Genomic DNA, 19,347 nt, shown 5'->3' with positions numbered 1-19,347 from the left:
CATGTGCTGGCCATCCCTTCACCGTCAAATCATATACCCGAGACAGTGTCGGGTCATTTTGGGTTTCCTTTTCGATACAAGCGTTAGTTACCGGTAGGTATTCAACTATAGTCGAATGGAATATTTCGACAGGATCCACTGCTGGTGCTTCCTCCGCAGTAGGCAGTGGCAGGCGTGATAGTCCATCAGCATTTCCATGCTGTTTCGTGCCCTTATATTCAATCTCATAGTGGTGCACCCCTAGAAAAAGTGACCATCTTTGTAGTCGTTGCGCAGTCATCACCGGAACGCCCTTCTTCGGATTAAAAATGGAGACAAGAGGCTGGTGATCAGTCAGAAAGGTGAATTTCTGCCCGTGCAGATAGTGATTGAACTTTTTCACTCCCCACACTAGGCTGAGGGCCTCCCTGTCAATCTGGGCGTAGTTACGCTCAGCTGAGGTCAGTGATCGTGACGCAAAGGCTATTGGCCTCTCTGAGCCGTCCGAGAATTTGTGCGACAGCACCGCTCCAATGCCGTAGGGTGACGCATCACATGCCAACCGAATTGGTAATGCCGGGTTGTAATGGGCCAATACCTCTTTCGATGTGATTAGTACTTTGCTCTTCTGGAAAGCTTGTCTACATTCGTCACTCCACTTCCATGGCACCCCAGTTTGCAGTAGGGTGTTCAGTGGGTGTAGTATTGTAGACAAATTTGGCAAGAACTTATGGTAGTAGTTTACCAGCCCGAGGAACGACCTCAGTTGTGACACATTTTCCGGTGCTGGAGCCTTGACTACTGCCTCAATCTTCTCTGGGGACTTATGTAACCCCTCTTTATCGATAACGTGGCCACAATACGAGATCTGTTTTCTAAAAAACTCGCATTTGGGGCGGTTAGCTTGGAGCCCATATTCCTGCAATCTAGTGAGCACCTGCTCCAGGTTGGCAAGGTGATCACTGTTATTTTCGCCCGTGACCAGGATGTCGCCCAAATAACATTGGGTCCCTGGGATCCCTTGCAGGACTTGTTCCATTGCCCTCTGCCAAATAGCCGGAGCTGATGCTACCCCGAATACCAGCCAGTTGTATTGGTAGAGACCTTTATGGGTGTTGATTGTGAGGTACTTTTTTGATGCTTCTTCTACCTCCATTTGCAGATACGCCTGGGCCAGATCAATCTTAGTGAAGCGTTTCCCTCCAGATAGCGAGGCGAAAATATCTTCAATCCGCGGAAGTGGATATTGTACGGTGTGAAGGACCGGTGTAAGGTTCACTGTTACCTTAAAATCCCACAGATGCGAACCTTCCTTGGTTCCCCAGGCATGCTGCTCAATGACTTTTTCATCACAGGGACGATGGGTGTAGCCCACTCACTTCAGTCTACCTTGGACAGTACAGCTGAATGTTCCAGACTCTCCAGCTCTGCTTCGATGGCTGGGCGGATTGCATAAGGTACAGGTCTGGCCGTAAAAAATTTTGGGCTTGCGTTTTCTTCAATTTTAATCGTCGCTGTCATGCCTTTTAGTGTTCCGAGTTCTTGCTGGAACACTTCTTTCGCGTCAGTTAGGATCTTTGACAGTCGCCCAGGTGTGACGTCGTCATCCTTTTTGTCAGCCACAGTCACTGCCTGTATGGAATGCCAATCCAGTTGTATTTTCCGGATCCATTCACCTCCTAGTAATGGTGGTCCTCCATCTTGCAATACATACAGGTCTAGTTTTGGTGTTTCCTTACCGTTATATATAACGGTCACCCTTATTTTTCCTTTGGGGTAGACTTTTTGCCCCGTGTACGTCTTCAAAATAATTTTTGTGTCTCTCAAGGGTATGTGTGAGAATAGCCGCTCGTAGTCCCATCGGTTTATGACTGTTAGGGCTGATCCTGTGTCCAATTCAGTCTTTACCTGGACTCCTGCTATCTTGAGAGTGACCCAAATGGTTCGGTGATCCTCCGTTGTGATCACATTATGTAGTTTCAGACAACTCAGTTCCCTGCTTTTGGAGTCGTTATCACTCTTTTGTTCGTCTGAACTATTCTCCGTCATCTTATGTACCTTCTTGTACTTTTCTTTGGTAGGTTTCTTATTGCTGGTTTTCTTTCCCAACCCGCAGACTCGTGCTATGTGTCCTACTTTTCCACACTGTCTGCACACTTTGTCTTTGAACCAGCAATCATTCTGGTCGTGTGTTGTTCTGCAGCAGCGATAGCACTTCTCTGTTCCATATGACATTTCGTTTGTGCCATATTCTTGCGGTCTCTGTTGTATCTCTGCAGCGCCCCGTGCTGCTGCTTCATATGATACCACAATGCTGAAAGCCTTTTCCAGCGTAAGGTCCTTTTCAGCTAAAAGCCGTTTCTGGGTTCCTTCACTTTGAAGCCCACACACAAACTTGTCCCTTAAGGTATCTGCCTGTCCCGCTCCAAACTGGCAGTGTTTCGATAGTTTGCGCAGTTCTGTTAAATAATCAGCATTGCTTTCATCCTTATGCTGGTTCCGTTTGTGAAACTTGAATCTTTCTGCTATCAGCAGTGGCGTGGGGTTTAAATGTTCCTGTAGTATCGTTACTATGTCTTCAAAACTCTTTTCCATTGGCTTCGTTGGGGTTACTAGATTTTGTAATAAACCATATGTCTTTGCACCCATTAAATTTAACAATACCGACGCTTTCTTGTCATCTGACACCTCATTTGTCTTGCAGTATACCTCTATTCGTTCGACATATGTAGTCCAATCTTTGACTTCATTGTCAAATGCGGTGATACTGCCACTCTTCGGCATTTTGGGTGTGGTTTAAAATGGAGTCTCCCAATGGCTTAAAATGGCGTCTCCCGCGCTTTCCTTCCTCCCCCGCTGCTGCCAACGCCGCTCCCGGCGGTTCTCGTGGCAATGGCGGCGCCTTGTAGGTTTCGCGCGCTTCTCCTGTGCTGTTGCCAATGCCGCTCTCGGCGATCCTCGTGGCAATGGCGGCACCTCGCGGGTTTCTGCGCATCTCTCTCTCTCTCTCTTCAACGCTGCTCGGCCCCTGAACACCGGCTGCACCCTATGCGCTCTGCCCTCTCTCTCTCTCCCCCATCGACGCTGCTCAGCCCTTTGCTGTGCCGCTCGGTCAGGCTCTAGCCCGCCGCTGTCCGGGAAGGGTCTGCGCACTACCTGTTGCCAGCCCGTTTCGCTGGACCACCTCGACTGGAAAGTTAAGCCTGGCTCTCGACAGCCTCCCCCGCAATTCTCGAGTCTCTGCTGGATGACTGGGCGGTTGCCCGTGGTCGACGCCCGAGTCTCTGGCCTTGACCTCCAATCCACTGATTTCCAGGAATGAATCCCCGGGAGGTGATGCAGAGTTGCAGGTAGGTTCGAACTTGCCTTGTCACCAATGTTGTGTCTGTGTATAATAAGACACAGACTGCAGGAGAACGGTACAACAGGTGTTTACTCAACGTGGTTCACACTGGAACTGATCTGTACAGATTATTACTCAGTACTATATACAGGTGTGGTCACTGCCGGTACTGCAGTATACATGAGCTGTAAAAGATAGTTCCCCCCTTAAAGGTATATACATTATAGTCTAAGCATTAAACAAAGCTTTAATCAACTGTTTTACAACATGGAGGTCTAGTTGTGTCCTTCACTAGTTCCTGTTAAGAATGTCCTGCGCAAGCTGGGCCCGTGCCTGAGTATTTATACTCTCCCTGGACAGCGCCACTCACAGGCCGCTCAGTATTATTTCATAAGTCTTTCTTTCATGAATGAATGATTCATGTCACCGGCAAGAACGGGCAAGCAGCAGGCAAGTTCCACCTGCCACTCAGCTATTATCCAACCGAAGTTAAAATCATCCCTGAAAACTTTTAACAGAACAGAACTGCAATCTCAAAATCTCTGTGGCTTAAAATGTATTTAATAATGATTTAAATCTGATTCCTGATTAATCATCATGATTAAGAGTATTTCTACGTTAAGTTTAAAATACAATGGTAAAATTCAAACTAAATTACAAATCTGAATTCATTTACGTAGGCCCATTTCCGGTTTATTTGGGAAAGATCTAAATGTTGGTAGGAGGAGTAGAATGTGTTCATTTTGCTGCTTGATTCCTGGTTTATGGAACTGCCTCACAGTATAAATAAAAAATAGCACTGATTTATCAGAATAAACAAGCTACAATAGAGTTGTTTCACCTATACTCCCCAAAGCCTTTCCATCATCTACAAGCCACAAGTAAGGAGTGTGATGGAATACTCTCCACTTGCCTGGATGAGTGCAGCTCCAACAACACTCAAGAAGCTCAACACCATCCAGGACAAAGCAGCCCGCTTGATTGGCACCCCATCCACCACCTTAAACATTCACTCCCTTCACCACCGGTGTACCGTGGCTACAGTGTGTACTATCTACAAGATGCAGTGCAGCAACTTCTTTGGCAGCACCTCCCAAACCCGCGACCTCTTCCAATTAGAAGGACAAGGGCAGCAGGCACATGGGAACACCACCACTTCCAAATTCACCTCCAAGTCACACACCATCCTGACTTAGAAGTATATCGTCACTGGGTCAAAATCCTGTAACTCCCAAAATTCTATAGATTCTGGAATGGTTCCTGCAGATTGGAGGATAGCAAATGTAACCCCACTATTTAAGAAAGGAGGGACAGAGAAAATGGGGAACTACAGACCTGTTAGCCTCATATCAGTAGTTGGGAAAATGCTGGAATCTATTACAAAGGATGCAATAATTGGACACTTAGAAACTAATAGTAAGACTGGGTAGAGTCAACGGATTTATGAAAGGGAAATCCTGTTTGACAAACCTATTGGAGTTCTTTGAGGATGTAACTAGTGAAGTAGACAAAGGGGAACCGGTAGATGTGGCGTATTTGGATTTTCAGAAGGCCTTCGATAAGGTCCCACACAAAAGGTTGGTGAACAAAGTTAGGGCACATGGAATTGGGGGTAATAAACTAGCATGGATTGAGAATTGGAAACAGACAGAAAACAAAGAGTAGGGATAAATGGGTCTTTTTCAGGATGGCAGGCTGTGACTAGTGGGGTACCGCAAGGATCAGTGCTTGGGCCCCAGCTATTCACAATTTTTATCAATGATTTGGATGAGGGGACTAAATGTAACATTTCCAAATTTGCTGATGATACAAAGCTAGGTGGCAGTGTCAGTTGTGAAGAGGATGTGACGAGGCTTCAAGGGATCTTGGCAGGCTCAGTGAGTGGGCGAGAACATGGCAGATGGAATATAATGTGGATAAATGTGAAGTTATCCACTTTGGTAGGAAAAACAGAAAGGCAGAGTATTTCCTAAAAGGTGAAAGATTGGGGAATGCAGATGCTCAAAGTGACCTGGGTGTCCTTGTACATGAATCACTGAAAGTGAACGTGCAGGTGCTATTAGGAAGACAAATGGTATGCTGGCCTTCATTACAAGAGGATTTGAGTACAGGAGTAAAGAAGTCTTACTCCAATTATATAGGGCCTTGTTGAGACCACACCTGGAGTACTGTGTATAATTTTGGTCTCCTTACCTAAGGAAGGATATACTTGCCATAGAGGGTGTTATAAATCTCATCATCAAGAAACTACTTATGAAATAACACTGGATGGCCAGCTGGTGGCACCGTCCAAGGAGTATAAATACTCGGGCGTGGGCCCTAGCTTGCCAGGGACATTTTGTAAGACAAGGAGCTAGTGAAATACAACTAGAATTCCATGTTCTGAAACAAGTTGATTAAAGCCTTGCTTTATGCTCAAACCAAGTGCGTAGTGAGTTTTATTACGTCAGAGGGAGTGCAACGAAGGTTCACGAGATTGATTCCTGGGATGGCGGGGCTGTCGTATGAGAAGAGATTGAGTAAACTAGGCCTGTATTCTCTTGAATTCAGAAGAATGAGAGGGGATCTTATTGAAGCATACAAAATTATTACAGGGCTTGATAGGGTGGATGCTGGGAGAATGTTTCCCTTGGCTGGGGAGTCTAGAACCAGGGGCCGCAGCCTCAGGATAAAGGGTAGGCCATACAGGACTGAGATGAGAAGAAATTTCTTCACACGGAGGGTGGTGAATCTTTGGAATTCTCTACCCCAGAGGGCTGTGGAGACTCAGTCATTGGGTATATTCAAAACAGAAGTCGATAGATTTCTGACTAACAAGGGCATCAAGGGATATGGCGATAGAGCCAGTGAATGGTGTTGAGGCAGAAGATCAGCCATGATCTCATTGAATGGTGGAGCAGGCTCGAGGGGCCGAATGGCCTACTCCTGCTCCTATTTCTTATATTCTTATGTTCTTAAGTATATCGCCGATCCTTCATCGTCGCTGGGTCAAAATCCTGGAACTCCCTATCTAACAGCACTGTGGGAGTACCTTCACCACACGGACTGCAGCGGTTCAAGAAGGCGGGTCACCAACCCCTTCTCAAGGGCAATTAGGGATGGGCAATAAATGCTGGCCTTGCCAACGATGCCCACATCCCATAAATGAATTAAAAAAATACTAAGGCGTTTGGTTAGAGATCCATTGGATGCGTTAACAGCATATAGCTATTCATCCCCTTCTCCACCAGCAAATGGATGGGCACACAGCAACTTTGACCTTTATCACACTAACCTTGATCTTTGTCACATGGGTTCAGTAACTGCTCATCTGATAATTGGCATTAGCCAGTTCCTACATTACAACAGTGACTACACTTCAAAATGTACTTCATTGGCTGTAAAGCACTATGGGACGTCTGGTGGTTGTGAAAGGTGCTATATAAATGCAAGTCTTTCTTTCTTTATGGTACAAGGTATGTGCAAATTCAGGTACATTTGGATATTTAGCAAGTTACCTAGCTCAGTGCCTGCATTGATGCCTCTTTTGCTGAATTTCTCTGAAAAGTAGCAGTCAGCATGCTTTGCACATTCAGTGGATCATGCATGGGCCAGATAGACACTGGGGGCTTGGGAGGGAAAGAAAATTCTGGCCTGGATGGGGCTGGGAGGTAGGTATGGGCCAAGGCTAGGATCTGTGTCTGGGAGTTTAGTCACTGCTGTTTATAGGAACCTACCAATTAACCATTTTCAGCACATAATTGGCAGTGGCGTTGTCAGTCACCTACCTCCTTCACACAATACGCACATGGAGCTGACAGACAGTAAAAGAAATCCCCAGCAGGCTTTTCCCAGCACCTGGCATCCCACCCATACTACATCACAGCTGATTAGCTGCGTCACATCAGACTCATCAACTTAAGACTGGAACAATTCTGGGCTTGGAGTTTTGTGCAGCTTTTTAAGACATAACTTTTTGAGGGGCACACATTCTCCTGATCCCCTTTGACGAGTTACATCTATGTCTGAATATTGGCCCAGATCCCCCATTTGTGCACACTTTGTACAATGAATATCCTTTTTAAAGATGTGTTCATATTGCTACTTTAATATGACTGTAATGATGCTAAAAAGACCGTATAAATCTGGAGTCAGGACCCAATCAGACATTGGCGAGAAAGGGTGAGAGATTCCCTGGAGCAGGTAGTCCCACATCACCTTGGTCCAACACTACATGGAGTCCAACTCCAGTGTGGTGTCAAACTGGAATTAAAAAGTACTCAGGGGTTCCCTTGGAGCTCCTTGGCACTTTTTTAAAACTTACCCAGAGTTAACTTAAGCATTTAGATAATGTGGAGTCTGCAACCTATACCCCTAAACATTTCAGCCCTGACATTCCAGAGAGGTGGGGGGGCAGTGTGGGCGTGGGAAGGTCTGCCGGTCTCTTGCTGTGATCTCAGCAGAATACTGGCAGAACCCCCAGGTAGCTGTTTACATCATTTCCCTGGGGGCTCTGCGGGTCTCCTGCTGGTGTCAGTGCAGGAGACCAATAGAACTCTTGTGAACTTTCAGGGCCTTCAGTTCTAATGGCTGAGAGAAGACCTTTGTTCATGTATGTAGCTAATCAGGCAGTCCCCTGTTTATACTGAACAAAAAGCAGAAAAACTGTAGGTGCTGGAAATCTGAAACAAAAACAGAAAATGCTGGAAACACTCAGCAGGTCAGACAACATCTGTGGAGAAAGCAGACGAGTTAATGTTTCAGCTCACACGGCTACCACAGAAGCTGATTGCTGCCATCTTGGCTCTGGAGGCCAGGGTTGACAGAGGCTTCCAGAGCGTCACATCACTCCTGCTCTCTGTTCTCACGTAAACCAGTAGAAGGGCTGAGACGCAGTCCCAGGGGAGTGGCCTTGGCTCCATGGGAGAGGCACCTGCTGTCCTCTATCGGGATGACAGTAAGCCTGCGCCCCCACCACCCAATCTGCCAGTGCCCTTGTTAGTGCCACACAGCCAGCTGGAGGGGATATCACTTGTTGACAAGTAGCCAGCCTCTGACCTGACAGCCTGGTTGGAATGAAGGCGGCACAGAGGACTGGCACTGGATGAATAAATCATAATTGCTGCGAGGAAACCAGGCACTGTGTTGCATGATGATGTGCTGGCTGTGGCTGTAAACAGGCTGGACATCCAGGGAGTGGAAAACCTTTCTATTGAGAAAGTCTAAGGTAGCTTAGACTCTGGGGAAGCCTGAAATGCGGGCAAAGCCTAGTGCTCTCTTGTCCTACTTTGCTCTGTCCATTGGGAATGTGGGGTATGTGTTCCTCCTGGTGTAGAGAGGCTCGGTCACCTCCAAGATACATCAGTGCATAGCAAACTGGAAGATGTCGCTCTTGTCACTGTTGTGTATGTAATATGTGTGCTACTTTGAACCTATGGACAGGACTGCACTACTTGTTGGGCGTAGTGATACGCAGTACCACTCCTGGCCATAGGGGTATAAATAGTACTGTGGGTACTGATCCCCCTCAGTTCCCGCCTGTAGGCATGAAGTAAAGACCTATGTATAGTCCCTACCTCCAACCAGTAAAGACCTGTTTGAGTTATACGTTTAAGTCTTTGTGTTAATTGTTCAATACAATACACATACTTAACACTGGCGACGAGTCAGTTCGAACCCTGCGGCAGTTATTCCACAGCGGCTTCGTCCAAAGACAGGACGTTGAAGAGAGGTTCCAATCCTCAACACCCCACTGAAAACTGAAGGGCAGCAGAAATCCTGACAGCTTCCAGCGACTGGAAGCAACAGGCATTAGGACCCTGAAGCCTCCATAACCTCGTGGGTAAGCCAGAGCCCGGGAGGGCGCGAGCGGGTAAGCCAGAGCCCGGGAGGGAGCGAGCAAGAGCCGCTGAGCGGGTGAGCCAGAGGCCGGGAGCCGCTTCAAGCGGGAGGCGCTTAGCGGGCCAGCGATCGCACCGGTGATAAGGGCTGAGAACCGTTTCGGGCGGGCGGCGCACCAGCGATCGCACAGGAGATAAGAGCCGCAGTCGGGCTGAAAGTCAGCGATGAGAAGCGCGGGAAAACCACCATTGAAGTGGGCGGGGAGAGCGAGAAGCGCGGGAAAGCCGCCATTTTTCGCGGGAAAACCGCTGGGGAAGAAGGCAGAAGCGGGAAAACCGCCATTTTGTGGGCGGAGGACGATGGCAAGAGCGGGAAGCCGCCATCTTGGATAACAGTTAAAAAAAATCTGAGAAATTGCAAATCTGATAAAGTACTACAATGCCTAAACACGGGAATATTAGCAACTTTGATAGTGACATCGAAGATTGGGCCATATATGTTGAACGAGTTAAAAATTATTGTAAGGCAAATAAAATTCGTGAGGCTGATAAAGCACTAACATTATTAAATTTAATGGGTGCGAAGACATACGGGCAATTGAAACACCTGTTATCACCAGATGAACCGGCGGATAAGACGTTCGATGAGATTGTTACTGTCCTGAAAGATCATCTAAACCCCACGCCGCTGATGCTAGCGGAATGATTTAAATTTTACGACAGAAGGCAGCTACAGCATGAAAGCAATGCTGATTATTTGCTGGAATTGCGTAAATTAGCGAAATATTGCCAGTTTGGAACGAGACTGACAGAGGCACTTCGAGACAAATTTGTGTGTGGTTTATTTAAACAGGATACACAAAAGCGACTGCTCGAGGAGAATGAGCTGACGCTTGAGAAGGCGGTCACTATGGCAGCAGCACACGAAGCCGCAGCGAGAGGCACGGCAGTAATGCAGCTACGGTCACCGGAGCTCAGTGCACACAAATTGGGTGTGAGTTCTGGCAAATGTTATCGTTGTGGAAAGACAACGCATGATCAGAACCAGTGTTGGTTTAAAAACCAAGAATGTAGAACTTGTGGTAGGCTTGGACATATAGCTAGAGTATGCAGGTCAGGGAAGAAGACCAGCAACAAGAAGTCACCGCAAGGAAAATACGCAAAGGTACACAAGGTGACCGAACAGGAGTCCGATTCAGACGCTAGCAGTAATGAACTGGCTAGCTTAAGCTGTAATGAACTGGCTAGCTTAAGAGTACTCAACGCTGGTAAGGGTGCAGACCTCCAGACAATTTGGGTCACTCTTCAGATAGAAGGAGTCCAAGTAAAACTGGAATTGGACACTGGATCGGCATTGACGGTCATAAATAAGAAAGATTACGGAAAGTTATTCCAACATATTCCCCTACAGGATACGGGGATTATATTGAAAACATACACGGGGCAAAGAGTGTACCCCATCGGGAAAATAGAGGTTGCAGTGGCCCACAAGGGCGAAGACAGTCAAATAATGGACTTATATGTGATATCTGAAGGAGGTCCTCCACTACTAGGACGGGAGTGGATTAGGAAAATGAATATGGACTGGCATTTCCTACAAACAATAACGAGTGAGAACTCGGTGAAGATAGTCGGCCCAGACTCTGGAACGGATGATGGTAAGCCCAACTCAGGTGCAAAAGACAAAGTTTCAGCACAGAATTCCACTGAGCAACAACAACATAGTTTAACTGTGGATTCTGAGTCTGGCAAGTCTACTGATGTGCCCATTTCTGAGGGACACCGGGCTCGAACTCAACTCCATTTCAAACTACAACAGCAATTAGAACAAATGCTTCGCCGTTTTGAGCAAGAGTTGAATGCAACGAAAGAGTTCTTTGATATAGAGTTGGAGAATCTGGAAAGACAACAGAAGCAGCTGATGGAGAAAATGGAGCAGGAGCACACAAAACGTCTGATGTCAGAGGAGTTAACGGTCAGCCAACTCCTGCATATGCTGAAGGACAGGACTCTGAAATGGGAAAAACTTGAACATGAACTTCAATATTCAAACGAAAGGGGTTCGGAGCTCTCAAAGGTTATTGGAAGAGCTGAGGTGGCAACACAGACTGAGATGACTGCAACAGAGCAGCCCTTGGATGCCAAAAGTACGCTGACTCACGTCAACGTAGAACAACAGACCGCTGAAACAGCTGCTCCGGTAGAGGGATTGCATAGTCCGATCAATCAATCTCCAAAGGAAGTTGAAGTATTAAAATCACAAATGAGGTCACTAGTAAACGACTTGCTGAAAGCCCAGAAAAAGCTGGATGCAGAGGTACACATGAAGAAGTCTCTTCAGGAAAGATGTCTGGATTTGGAACAAGAGCTGGCTAACGTCCAGCTAGGTATGGAGGAAATAGACGACCCTCTCACTGGTCTAGCTCAGGACGACACCGAATATTACGATGTCCTGTCCTGCCCAGCTTGTAACTTCGACTCCCAAAGTGCAGAAATCATGGAGGAGCACCAAAAGTCTACGGAGCATCGGGAGAAGCTGGCTCTACGACGGAAACAGGAGGAAGAGAAGGAGGAACTGCGCATGCAGCTGGCAGCTGTGGCAGCTGACAATGGAGCCCAGAGAGTCTCCAAGAAGCAGAAAAGGAAAAGTAAAAACAGAAGATGACCCATCTGAACCATTATCACCTCTACCAGATCACACACGTGGTCCCTCCGAACGGAGCCAATTCAGTTCGGAAGTTCAAACTGTTAAATCCATGGAAGGACTATTGAATGAGTCACTCTAGCAACGTGAACCGACTACACCACAGAGATTGAATCTGTGAACTGTTTTCCGCAGAGACTGAATCTGTGATCTGTTTTTGACATGAAGTTATCTATGTATCTATGTTATTCTGTTATGTAAACCTGAAGTTATATATGTATATATGTTATTACGTTATGTTAAATGGGGAGATGACTGTAAAGCTAGGAAGGGAGGAATGTTGTGTATGTAATATGTGTGCTACTTTGAACCTATGGACAGGACTGCACTACTTGTTGGGCGTAGTGATACGCAGTACCACTCCTGGCCATAGGGGTATAAATAGTACTGTGGGTACTGATCCCCCTCAGTTCCCGCCTGTAGGCATGAAGTAAAGACCTATGTATAGTCCCTACCTCCAACCAGTAAAGACCTGTTTGAGTTATACGTTTAAGTCTTTGTGTTAATTGTTCAATACAATACACATACTTAACAGTCACCTGCTACAACCTGGAACAACTCTATAGTGTAAAAGTAAAGTGTAGTGTATGTGCTTTAAGTCAGAATTACTTTTTACAGCTCCTGTATACTGTAGTACCGGCAGCAACCACACCGGTATATAAGCTGTGCGCATGCCTCTGTACTCCAGTCTAGAGATGACCCTCCTTCAGTAAAGACCTGTTGTTTGTTTATGTACAGCATCCGTGTAATTCTTTATCCACTGAACCACGGATCTAACAGTGGCGGTGTTGATGCGAATCTACCTGCAACATTAAACAAACAAACAAAAAAAATAGTTGAGTCCAGGAACACGGGCGTCGACCGCGAGCAACTGCCCAGCAGTCAGGCAGAGATCCAACTTCGCTGGGGAGGCTGTGGAGAGCCAGGCTTGGTTCCCCAGCCACAACGAGCAGTAAGAGACCAACGACAGGTCCTGAGCAGACCCTTCCCGAGCAGCGGCGGCTGGAGCCGACCGACGGCAGAGAGAGAGAGCCGGGCAGCGTCGATGGGGTAAGAAAGGGTGTGAAGAGAGCAGGGCGCAGCCGGGGATTGATCACCGAGCGGCGTCGAGGAAAAATACTGCAAACCGGAGAGAGAGAGGGTAAGAAACAGCCGGGTTCTAGACGGAGTGGCATCGACAAATATCAAGAGAAGAACGTGCAGTGCACAGCCAGGGATCACGGGCTGATCAGGGTCCGCGGGGCGAAGCAAGGGGAGATGCCATTGAGCCGCGGAGAAGCAGGGAGAGCACGGGAGGCGCCATTGAGCCGCGGAGAAGCAGGGAGAGCGCGGGAGGTGCCATTGAGCCGCGGAGAAGAAGGAAGAGCACGGGAGACGCCATTTTGCGAAGCCGCAGCGGAGAAGACGGGCGAGCGCGGGAAGGAAGGAAAGCGCGGGAGACGCCATTTTGTGCCAGCGGAGAAGAAGGGGAAGCGCGGGAGGCGCCATTGGGGATAGTTAACGCACAACCAAGGATGCCGAAGAGTGGCAGTATCTCTATGTTCGACAATGAAGTCGAAGATTGGGCGACATATGTGGAACATATTGAGGTGTACTGCAGGGTGAATGAAGTGCCAGATGTTAATAAAGCACTGGTTCTGTTAAATTCCATGGGTGCAAAAACTTATGGGTTACTGCGAAATCTAATAACCCCAGAGAAGCCGGTAAACAAGGATTTTGGAAGCGTAGTAGAAATCCTACAGGACCACTTAAGCCCCACACCGCTGCTGATAGCAGAACGATTTAAGTTCCATAAAAGGAACCAACAAAAAGACGAAAGCAATGCTGAGTACCTAACGGAACTGCGCAAGTTATCGAAATACTGCCAGTTTGGAGCGGGACTAGCAGACACGTTAAGGGACAAGTTTGTGTGTGGGCTACAAAGTGAAGGAACCCAGAAACGGCTTCTATCAGAAAAGGACCTTACGCTGGACAAAGCTTTCAATCTGGCAGTATCACACGAAGCAGCCGCAAGGGGCGCTGCAGAGATACAACGGAGACCGCAAGAATACGGCACCAACGAAATGACCTATGGAACAGGGAAGTGTTATCGCTGTGGCAGAACAACACATGACCAGAAAGATTGTTGGTTCAAGGACCAAGTGTGCAGACAGTGTGGGAAAGCAGGACACATAGCAAGAGTCTGCAGGTCTGGGAAGAAAACCAACAGTAAGAAATCTCCACAGGAGAAGTACAAAAAGGTACACCAGGTGATGGACAGTGGTTCAGACGAACAGAAAAGTGACACAGACTCCGGAAGCAAGGAGCTGGGTTGTCTGAAACTACATAATGTAACCAAAATAGAGGATCACCAGACTATCTGGGTTACACTCAAGATAGACGGAGTCCAAGTGGAAATGGAATTGGACACAGGGTCAGCTCTAACAGTCATAAATCAAAGAGACTACAAGCGGCTATTTTCACACATACCCTTGAAAGCTACAGAGATTGTCTTGAAGACGTATATGGGGCAAAAAGTCTACCCCAAAGGAAAAATAAGGGTGAAAGTGACATATAAAGGTCAGGAAATACCTAAAATGGATATATATGTATTGCCAAATGGAGGACCACCACTGCTAGGACATGAGTGGATCCGGAAGATACATTTAGATTGGCATTCCATACAGGCACTGAAGGTGGAGGCCAAAAAGGATGACGACGTCACACCTGGACGACTGTCAAAAATGCTAACTGACGCAAAAGAAGTGTTCCAGGAGGGACTAGGAACACTAAAAGGAATAACAGCAACAATTAAAATAGAGGATAATGCAAGCCCAGAGTTTCTGAAGGCCAGACCAGTGCCTTATGCGATCTGACCAACGGTTGAAGCAGAGCTGGAAGGGTTGGAACGTTCAGGAGTACTGTCCAAAGTGGACTGGAGCGAGTGGGCTACACCCATCGTCCCTGTAATGAAGAGGTCATTGAGTAATACGCCTGGGGAACCAAAGAAGTTCCGCGTCTGTGGGGATTTTAAGGTGACAGTGAACCCAGTCCTTCACACGGTGCAATATCCGCTTCCACGAATTGAGGATATTTTCGCCTCGCTATCTGGTGGTAAATGCTTCACCAAAATTGATCTAGCCCAGGCGTACTTGCAAATGGAGGTAGAAGAAGCTTCGAAACATTACCTTACGATCAACACCCATAAAGGTCTCTATCAATACAACCGGCTGGTGTTTGGAGTAGCCTCGGCTCCGGCTATCTGGCAAAGGGCGATGGATCAGGTCCTGCAAGGGATTCCAGGGACCCAGTGTTATTTGGACGACATCTTGGTCACGGGCGAAAATGACGGTGATCACCTCGCTAACTTGGAGAAGCTGCTCGCCAGATTAAAGGAATATGGGCTACGAGCTAATCGCCACAAGTGCGAGTTTTTCCAGAAACAGATTTCGTATTGTGGCCACGTCATCGATGAAGAGGGGTTACATAAGTCCCCTGACAAGATTGAGGCAGTAGTCAAGGCTCCAGCACCGGAAAATGTGTCACAACTGAGGTCGTTCCTCGGGCTGGTAAACTATTACCACAAGTTCTTACCAAATTTGTCTACGGTACTACACCCGCTGAACACCCTACTGCAAACAGGGGTATCATGGAAGTGGGATGACGTACGTAGACGAGCTTTCCAGAAGTGTAAAGAATTGATCACATCAAAAGAGGTGTTGGCCCATTTCAACCCAGCACTACCAATTCGTTTGGCATGTGATGCATCACCCTACGGCATTGGAGCGGAGCTGTCGCACAAATTCCCAGATGGGTTGGAGAGGCCAGTAGCCTTTGCGTCTCGGTCACTAACCTCAGACGAGCGCAACTACGCCCAGATTGACAGGGAGGCCCTCAGCCTAGTATGGGGAGTAAAAAAATTCAACCATTATCTGCATGGGCAGAAGTTTACCTTGCTGACTGACCACCAACCACTTGTCTCCATCTTTAATCCTAAGAAGGGCGTGCCAGTAATGACTGCACAGCGGTTACAAAGATGGTCCCTGTTTCTAGGGGCGACTCAATATGAAATAGAATATAAAGGCACAAAACAGCATGGGAACGCTGATGGGCTATCGCGCCTGCCACTGCCTATGGTGGAGGAAGCACCAGCAGTGGACCCTATCGAGATATTTTATTCGTCGATAATTGAATGATTGCCAGTAACAAACGCGGATATAGAGAAGGAAACCCACAATGATCCGACGCTGTCACGGGTATATGAATTGACGGTGAGGGGATGGCCAACACATGGCGACTCACTGTTGCCAGCATTCTCATCCAGAAGAGAACAGCTGTCAGTATGCCAGGGGATAGTGATGTGTGGATCCAGAGTGGTGATTCCACCCAAGTTAAGGGAGAGAGTGCTAAAGGAACTACATGAAGGTCATCTGGGGGGAGTGAAAATGAAAAGCCTTGCTAGGGCTTATGTGTGGTGGCCGGGAATCGATCAACAAATCGAAGACCTAACTAAGAGCTGCTTAGGATGCCAGAAGGTCCAAAATGCACCACCACATGCCCCTCTACACCCATGGGAGTGGCCCTCCTCTCCATGGCAACGGGTGCACATTGATTTTGCTGGGCCATTCATGGACTCAATGTTCTTAATAGCAGTGGATGCTCATTCAAAGTGGCCTGAGGTGATAAAGATGTCTTCAACCACTACAGAGAAAACGATTGCAGTCCTACGGACCATATTTGCCAGAAACGGTTTGCCAGAGCAGATCTGCTCTGATAATGGACCACAGTTTGTGTCCGACGAGTTCCAAAAATTCATGAAAAGGAATGGGGTAAGGCATTACACATCTGCCCCGTATCATCCAGCCACCAATGGATTGGCTGAGAGGTTCGTACAAACCTTTAAGAAGGCGATAAAGGCCATGTGCGACGAGGAAATTCCACTACAGCATAAGATGGACAATTTCTTATTAGCCTACCGAAACGCGACACATGCAGTTACCAACCAGACCCCGGCCATGATGTTCTTTAACCGAAGGTTGAGATCTCGTCTGGACTTGCTCAGGCCAAATGTGCGAAGAAATGTTGAGGACAAACTATTCCAGCACATCAACGAGAAGCCGACAAGGAGCTTCAATGTAGGGCAACCAGTCTTGGCCCGTGACTATCGAACAGAGAAGTGGCAACCCGGAACGATATGTACAAGGCAGGGGCCATTAATGTACACAGTGGATGTTGGGGAGAACATTGTGAGACGCCACGTCGATCAGATCTTAGCGTCACAGGAAGGCGTCAACCTCATGTCTCGAGTACCTGGGGATGAACCCGACATACCGGTAGCATCTACTTCAGACCCAGTAGCAGTGGAACCCGATGAACTACCCGATGAAAAGGGGTCAGAATCGCCTCTGCACCAAGAACAAGAACCTCCGGAAAGGCGCTATCCCGAAAGGGTCAGGAAGCCGCCCCAAAGACTGAATCTATAAATGGATTTTTTGTTATTGAATGTACATGTAAAAATGTAATTGTTATTTGAATATTAAGGGGGTATTATTAATCTAAAAAGGGAGGAATTGTAGTGTATGTGCTTTAAGTCAGAACTACTTTTTACAGCTCCTGTATACTGTAGTACCGGCAGTAACCACACCGGTATATAAGCTGTGCGCATGCCTCTGTACTCCAGTCTAGAGATGACCCTCCTCCAGTAAAGACCTGTTGTTTGTTTATGTACAGCATCCGTGTAATTCTTTATCCACTGAACCACGGATCTAACATAAAGGACCAAGGTGACCTTGACAGCTAGAGGCTATGCTCTCCATGCTCTAGTTTGAAACTCTAGTTGTGGCTGCAGCAGGTGACTTAGCTCGCTGACGGCCTCCATTGTGGGTAGTGTTCTGCATAGTGCCCTCCTACTCCTCCCTCTTCTCCTGCTCTCGCCTGTCATCTTTCCAGCTCCCCCTCATCCTCCAGCTCCAAAGACAGACCTACCAGATCACTCATGACTGGAAAAAAATTGTTTCTAAAGCAGACAAAAACTGCAGCACCTGCAAAAGGTTGTTTCCAGAATTTAGAATTGACTGTCAGAATAGTGACTAAAAGGCCCAGAGGTTAACTAGCAGCCTAAGAGGATAAACCAGCAACTAACCTGTATGGAATGGTTAAGCCTTTTAAATGGTGCTCCTGCAGGGGGCTTGCTGCCTGTTAAACTCATCTAGCAACTCATGGCATTATCACGTGTTGAGTTAGGCTCTGGGGCAGACCAATTTCGCAAAAGGGTCCTACAACAAGCGTAGGAGTCTTATTTTAATATTATAATGAGCCATTTTAATTATTTGCCATTTGGTAGGTCGTAAGCAATCACAAAATGAAAAATTGGATCTCTTATAATAAAATTACATAACAACAGTCAATGAGGCATTTCCAGTGCATGCCCTGGATGCCTATTGTGCAGCCCGATCCAATATTCAGTGCACTTCCGACACGGAATGAACGCACGCACGCTACCTGCCATACTGGACCCTGAGGCCATCGCATTTCTAGACTCCAGAACCTGCTAAATGTAGATTCCTGTGGCCTTGTTTGACTTTATACCCAGATGAGACCACAGCAAGCTTCAGTCTGGGATCCAGTGTATCCAGGTCCTGGTGGAGTTTGCAACGGTTCTGGCAGACACCTGTCGAAATTCCAGCGGTCAAGCAATTTCTGCCACCAAGTATTTGCCTTGTCGCGTCATGACGTCTCAAAGCATTTTGCATAATGAATGACTTTTAAAGTGTAGTGACTGTTGCTATGTAATCTTATTATAAGAGATCAATTTTTTCACTTTGTGATTGCTTACAACCGAGCAAATTCAAATATTTGAGAGGAGAGGCTTCAGTCATTGTTGGCAGTCAATAATACGGTCAGCAATCATCAATAAAATGAATGAAGTATAACTTGAGTAGCAGCAAGGATCTTATATTGAATAAGGTTTTAAGTTTAATTTAGGAAGTTACTAAAATAATTGAATATCCTAGCTTTTAATGCCTAAATCCACAGACCCGCTAACTATTAGTCTGTATAAAGGCTCATCAAAGGTAATTTGCTCAGTATAACTGAAATGTGTTAGTGATTATAACACTTTTGAAAAGCGTGACCGTCAAACCTGTCCAGGAGTGCTTCTGCCAGATTCCAGTCCATAGAGATCACCATATTTATTCAACGGCCAAATAACATCTAAACGTAATGAAACCTCGGTGCTCTTCTTATATGAACAAGATGTTTCAATTTGGCAACATGTTGTGTAAAGGCAATATTTAACTTGAATCAAACAAGGCCTTATTAATGCAGATTTAGAAACTTCACTTCTATGACCTGTAACAGTATAGTCATTCCTACTGTCAGGTTAATGATGAGTTACTGAGGCATCTATTCAACCATGCTTAACTCAACGTTTTATGTTTAGTTTTTAATACAGTGAAGGATGTCAGTTGTATGGATGGAAAAGGGTTCTCACTTTTTGCATCCGTTGTCTCCATTATTAGCTT

The sequence above is a fragment of the Somniosus microcephalus genome, chromosome 2 (assembly GCF_052327205.1).
Source record: "Somniosus microcephalus isolate GS21.2 chromosome 2, FLI_Smic_1.0, whole genome shotgun sequence".
In the NCBI taxonomy this organism is placed as follows: Eukaryota; Metazoa; Chordata; class Chondrichthyes; order Squaliformes; family Somniosidae; genus Somniosus; species Somniosus microcephalus.
The sequence above is the reverse complement of the archived record's forward strand: the minus strand, read 5'-3'. Positions refer to the sequence as shown.